Source organism: Poecilia mexicana, unplaced genomic scaffold (genome assembly GCF_051168715.1).
Source record: "Poecilia mexicana isolate PSO_F unplaced genomic scaffold, ASM5116871v1 scaffold_18, whole genome shotgun sequence".
Taxonomy (NCBI): domain Eukaryota; kingdom Metazoa; phylum Chordata; class Actinopteri; order Cyprinodontiformes; family Poeciliidae; genus Poecilia; species Poecilia mexicana.
Genome location: NW_028263387.1, coordinates 17,268,072 through 17,274,552, shown reverse-complemented (window position 1 = coordinate 17,274,552; position 6,481 = coordinate 17,268,072). Strand labels below are relative to the sequence as shown.

Here is a 6,481-nt window from a genome sequence, read left to right as displayed (position 1 = left end):
CTCCTTGAAAATAAAAAAATTCCACTATATTCTACGGCCAATGAGACAAACGCCTATAAGTGATGAAAGCATGTTTCACAATGTGAAGGCAGCCTGAACTGCTGCACTGACCTGTTTATCCGACTTTTTAAATACTGAAAACAAGTCAGTTTTTCCAAAAACAATCACGTCTTTTTGTTCCACTCATATTTTATCAACATCCAAGTTTTAATGTAGTCTAGACAGTTTGCCAGATTGTATACTTGAACGATTTCCACTTTCTCTCAATAGGAGCTAAACTTGCAGATGATCTGTAAAACAATGGAAATGCATGTCATATTTCACATACAACAAAAAAAAGTCCAGATCCTGAGGTGGAGCCACAGAGTGCCGGAGCCTCAGAGGAAGAAAACTTATCCAGCTGGACCCAAAAAAACCCAACAAAAATGAACTTCTGCAAGACAAATAGGAGTGAAACCAATTAATAGCTGCTCCCTTATTACCACATTTGGATCAGTCTGTTGGTGTTAAAACATCTTAGACCAACAGAAAATCAGGGCAAAATCTTCTGAGTCTTCAGCTGAAAGCGGTGGTGACAGGTTACTGATTGATTAATGGGAAGGAAGAAATCAGGAGGATGGAAAAGAAAAACACAGAGATGGTAATGAGGGAACAAGAAGGAAGAAAAGTTGGACACAAGAAAGGATAAAAGAGGGGAAAATAATGAGTTAGGAAGGTTCTGCTCAGACCGGCTGTTACTTCCTGCTGGTGGCTGCAGCAAAACAAATCGGGCCAGAGAGGGCCTTTTGTCATGTTTCTGATGTTTTGTTTCTCCTCACATGCAGAAATTATTGCTGTTGCACAATTCACATCTTTGATTTAAAGCTGCAATAAGTCTGTCCTAAAATAAACCAAAAGGAGCAAATCGTAACTGCTAAACCCCCAAAAAACAAGAAAACATAATTATTTGTCAAGCTGAAACAGATGATCGACGTGATCTATATGTTGTTTATTCATACGGAGACGTCGCTTGGTCAAACTAAATAACAGCGGAAAAAGCAACATTTTAAATGTGCGAAATGAGTGTATTTTGAAAAACCCGCAGGTTTGTATCAAAAATGAAGACCAAATTCTTGAAGGAACGAAAAACCCGACGCTGGATATCTAAGGAAGTTATTAGTTGATCTATTATGTTCATTCTGGCTGCTGCAGCAGTTTATTTAATGTTTTCCTCCTGCTTCATTTGCTGAGCTTTCAGTTCAGACACAGATTCTGCTCTGCAGCTGCCTGATGCTCTCGAAAACACTAAATCATAAATACATTTTTGTCTGCAGCTCCTGTTCTTCGAGAGCGTATTTACGCTCTGCTGGCTGCCTGTGTTAAACCAACACAAAATGATCCCAAATTGAATTGAACTGAATGATTTGAAGCCCACATATGATTTCTTGCTTTCTGCCTAGGAAGTTTCAAACAAATGAGAAACTAATCTTTATTTTATCATCTATGTAGGACCTCGTTTCACCTAAAATACACCTTGAGGTATTGTTACATGAAACATATTTTCCCAGGCAAAACTATTCTAAAAAAAAAAAAAAAAAAGTTGTCAAATCACTTATATTTAATAAATACAGTAGAAAAGTAGTTTACATATCTACAGAAAATCATTTTCTTAGAAAAAAGTTCTTTTGTTTCCACTCTGAGAAGGCGACGAGTTCGGTTGCTTTCGGAGGGTTTAATGCTTCGTTCGCCCGACGGGTTAGTGGAGCCTCCCAAACTGCTCTCAGGTGAGACGTTTTCTGTCCAACTGGAATGAGATCCGAGCCGAAATCCGTAACAGCAGCAGAAGACGGCTGGACTGAGCGATGGAAAAAGTTGTCTGCCTCACTGCATCTTACCAGAAGCCGATCCAGGCACCTGAAAAACACGAAAGAAAGTCGTCTGCATGTTCCATTACTTTGGGGGAAAGTATGACCAGCCGCTGTACGTCACCCGGGCACCTTCGCCTGCATCTGTGCAGGACTTGCTTACGTCTGCGCTGATAAAAGTCGTCATGCAACGTTACTTTTTTATTGCCCTGTTTCCGATGGAAAAACCTAACCTTTAACATAAGATTGCATCACCAGCAATAAACTTCTTTGTTTATCTTTTGCCCTCAATTGTGTTTTGCAACCAGTGCTTATGTCTTTCACGTGTCTTTTTGAGCCAAATCGAAAAATCTCTGGCTTTTGCGCAATTCACGCCAAATGCAAATTCTGAAAACCTGCTTCATAGAATTTGATTTCTGTTTGCATCCTTTTCTTTGCTGGTGTTTATTCAATCAATTCATTCAAAAACTAATGTCCTGATGCTCGCTCCTGTAATGTGATCCCAACAATTTTGTATACATGAGAAGCTGAAAAGAAGTCAACTTTTTGACCAAAAAAAAATAAAAAAAAATGTTTGGACATTTCTTCTCAGAAACTTCAAATTTTCATATGATAAAAAAAGAATTTTAAAAGACTTTTTAAACACAAGAAATAGGGTTGAAAATGTTAGAAAATCACACATTTTTATCACGGTATGTTGAGAACTATAAGCTGAACATAAAGATTGAAAAAACCTCCGTGTGTGGCTTAAAAGAAACGCTCAGATATTTTAAAAAAAAATCACTTTTTTAAGAGCTTGTGTGCAAGTATTGGCCTCACCTCCTTCCAGGTCATCTGACTGGAGTATCTCCATGTCCAAAACGCTGAGTTTTTGTTTCCACAACATGAAGCCTGCTCATTATGAAGGCCATCAGTGGAGTGGAAAAGTCTTTGGAGCTCCTCTTGCTCAGAGTCTGATTTTCTTGAGCTCCTTTTCGCTGCACAGACCTCGTCAGCCTGTTGTGTTCAGGAGGAACGATCAGCTTCACCGCCATGGCTTTGACAGAGCAGGAACGAATCCGTCACATCAGAGCTTCCTGAAGCTTCGGCCTTCGAATGAAGTCTGTGTGACGCGGTCAGCTAAGTGAAAGAGTTGTGTTGGGACAACCCCTGGTCAAAGTCTTGTGTTGATTTGAACACAAGACTTATAGCACCTGTCGCTAGGCGGAGCGAATCACATTCTTCGCTTATCTTTTGAGAGCCAGTCATTTTCTTTGCTTTTTGATAGGAGCCATACATGGAAATGTGTTTCTCTTTCCCCCACACAGACCATTTACAGAATTTAGGTGAATTGGATGACCTTTTTTAGCTTTGTTTGTGAGCGACTGGATAAAGGCTGTAACCACCTGCAGAGTGCTTCCACTCTGCAGTGTAAAATCTGCAAAACATAGTAACAAAAATAAAGTGTTATGGTGGATGTTTTGGTCCCCAGATGGATGTTATGCATTTTTAATACATTCCTACAGAGGCAGACGGCTGGAAACACACAGCAAATGATGATGCACACTGTAAACATGTAAATGACATAAACTCCAAAACACACAAACATAAAAAAACAAAGCGATTTTGGAAGAAAAAAAAAAATCACTCTGCAAAAAAAAAAAAAAAAGAAAGAAAGAAAGGAAGACTTAGGCCATTATTTTAGGAAATGATAAAGTGCTCTTACAAAAAAGAAAATGTTGCAATCAGAGGAAGTGGTAGCAAAAAACTTTAGCTGTAAAATATGTGCTGCAGATCCTTTTTGGCTCGTAAAGGCCAAGGGGTCAGAGGTCACACTCTTGTGTTTATTGATGACGTTGATGCAGTCGTTACGCTCCAAGTTCGTCACACGAGCGCCAATAATATTCTTTGTTGTTCTGCTTGTGTTGGTGTGACTGAACATGAATCCAGAGTTTAAATACCTGAATAAATCCAGGAAAACCAGCATACGAACAGGTTTATTAACCCTTGCAGGAACATTCTCCAGACTAGTTTTCCGAGGTCGTTATCATCCCCAATGCTTCCACTTCATGTGTCAGGGGATAAACAACTTACCAGGGTAGATAGTTGGCCTCAGAGAAGCCCTGGCATGGCGGTAGTTTTGGATTGGAGTTGTAGGCTGACACTGCCAGGCATTTAAAAGTGGAAGTATTTTTCAGAATTAAAACGCTGCCACAGCAGGCATATGTTGTTAACTTTGCTTTAGATTCTGCAATAGATTTTAAATTGCTGGCATATTTTTTTTTTACAGCCATCTGGGAGAAAAGGGTGAAAACTTCCTGGGAAAGTGACGTTTTAGGGTTGTTTTTCAGGCACCAAAGAAATAATAATCACAATTTTTTTGGGATTATTAACGGGTTCTTCAGAAGCAATTCACAGCTTTGTTTAGTAAATATGTGTGAATGTTACAAATTTCTTTCACTGAAGTAATTATCGCTCAGTTTCACAGCATAGGCGCCATGTAGGAACACTTTGGCCGACGATGCTAACATGGGAGCAGTGAGTTGCCATTCAGCCTCTATGACTGCGCGACTCTTAGCTCTCCAAAGAGAAAAAGGCGTTCAAAGACAGACGCATGCATCAATGAAGAAGGTGCCGGGTATCATTACGAGACGTTAAAACATGAGAGAAACAGAGCATGAATGCAAAAGGATGTGATGACAGTGCCAGGAAAGCTTTTCATCCATCAAAAACTAGCCGTTTTTTTTTTTTTTATAACTCCCGAATTCCCTCAGGGCTTCTCGCTCCTGTTTCAGACGAGAGGCGGTGGGAGTCGAAGGATTTGCCCGCTCTCGTCTCCGTGTTCGCAAGGCCGACTGCACCCGGGGAGTGGGAGCAGTAAATCAAGTTGAGGGAAAGCTGGCAGCCAGAGCAGGAGAAGATATCTGGGCATATCTTCAAAAGGGTGCCAGAGGAAGAACATTAGATAACTAAATAGTCCACCAGGAACGAGAGAACGTGGTGAAAGTGGAGTTTCAGTTTTATTTTTTTTCCCCACACTGAGCTGCTGAATGGGATTCTCTCTGAGTTTTGGATCCAGAAGAGCTCTGCAAAAACCACAAAATCTTACCAAGTATTTTTGGTCTAGTTGCTCGTTCACTTGAAATACGACAAAACTAACTTGCAAGTAACTTTTCAGCGAGATAGAGGTGATTTTTTTTTAAAGAGAATAATTCCTTAACAATGGTTAAAAAAATGCTACTTTCACTGGGAGATTCTTTCACTTTTCACAAGACATTTTCCCACGCTTTAAGTGAAACAATCCAAATTTTTAGTGGGCGATTACAAGATTCCTAAAAATACTAAAACAATGAAGTATTTTCTCCTCAGGTTACATTCAGACACCAACTAACATGAAGAAATTATGTGTTCTGATCCTGTTACCATTTAGCAGCTGGGAATATGAGCGTTTGTATTGGTGTTGCACAGTAAATTTTGCTCTTCCCCCCGGTTGGTACCCAGACTGCGGAAACTGGCACCGGGCGGGCTCAATTATAATATCAGGTTAGATGTTATTTCTGTTGATTATCTGCTTTTGAAGAACCGACCTTCCCCTCCGAGTTCACTTCCTCTCCTCCTCCCGGATGAAACGTTTCTCTTTGATATCCGACTCGCCTCCGAGGTTAATGAATGAGCGGCCTGGTGCCCTGCTTAACGTTTACCCTGGCTCTTCGGGGCGCTGACGCACACACGCACGCTCGGGGTGGCTGTAAGAGAAAGTTCCTATTATTTTTATTTTTTTTTTTCAAGCATTTTTCATTTCAATTACTGAAAACCAAATACTAAGAAATCAAAACGTGGAATTTTTGCTCCTACGGATTATTAAGCGTGTGGTTTCTTTCTTTTTTTTTAAACGACTCGCTGACCTCCAAAGCTAACTAATCTAAAATCATTCTCTTAAAATAAATAAATAAATAAATAAATAAATAAATAGCTGCTTAATTTTAATTGGAATCGAGGCAGAAATGTACTTGTCTCCACGTTTGAATGTTTTAATGGCGGCTTCGTTGCCTTACCGTGCGATTTTCTTGAGTCGTCTTTTGTTCCGACCACAGTCACACGCTGTGCTTTCAGGGTCAGATGGACGACTGAAAATGTGCGAAAAAGCAGCCGGACTTTGAGGAGGGGTTGTGAAAGATGGTCATAAAACCAACAGCAACTGTTGATCGAAACCACTTTAAAAGAGCTGAAAAAAGTCTGGCTCACTGGAAGCAAAATATAAAGAAATAATAGGTTTAAAACGTAAAGTGACCCCTTTTCTTGTTGCGTTGAAGCCTGGAGTCAATAAGTTTATTGGCTTCTGTTTATTCTCCTGCTCTCTGAGAAATAACCACAGCCTTTCAGTGTAGTTCCTTTGGTCACAGATCAAACGGTTCGAGCCGTTTTGTTGCCACTTTGGCTTTGTGCGCTGATGTTCTGTCATGCAGAGGAAAACATGACCACGGACAAATTGCGTCTGGATTTTTGGGGACAAGTTGTTCCTTTTCATTTTCCCCTTTATTCATGGTGGAGTTCTCAGACGAAATTGTGAATAAGCCCACTTTTTTTTTTTTTTAGACGAGCAGGAACCTCGGGGGGACGGATTGGACATGGATGCTTTACAGATGACACCCGCCTCG

General features: G+C 40.3%; 1 long non-coding RNA gene across 1 annotated transcript; it reads right to left on the bottom strand.

The window, feature by feature from the left end:
* Positions 1-967: 967 nt before the first annotated feature.
* LOC106915045 (uncharacterized) lies at positions 968-5,058 on the bottom strand. The gene is made up of 2 exons (XR_001417716.2): positions 2,664-5,058; positions 968-1,893 (listed from the first exon to the last, which is right to left on the bottom strand). It is a non-coding gene; the product is annotated as an uncharacterized LOC106915045 (long non-coding RNA).
* Between the last annotated feature and the right edge of the window lie 1,423 nt (positions 5,059-6,481).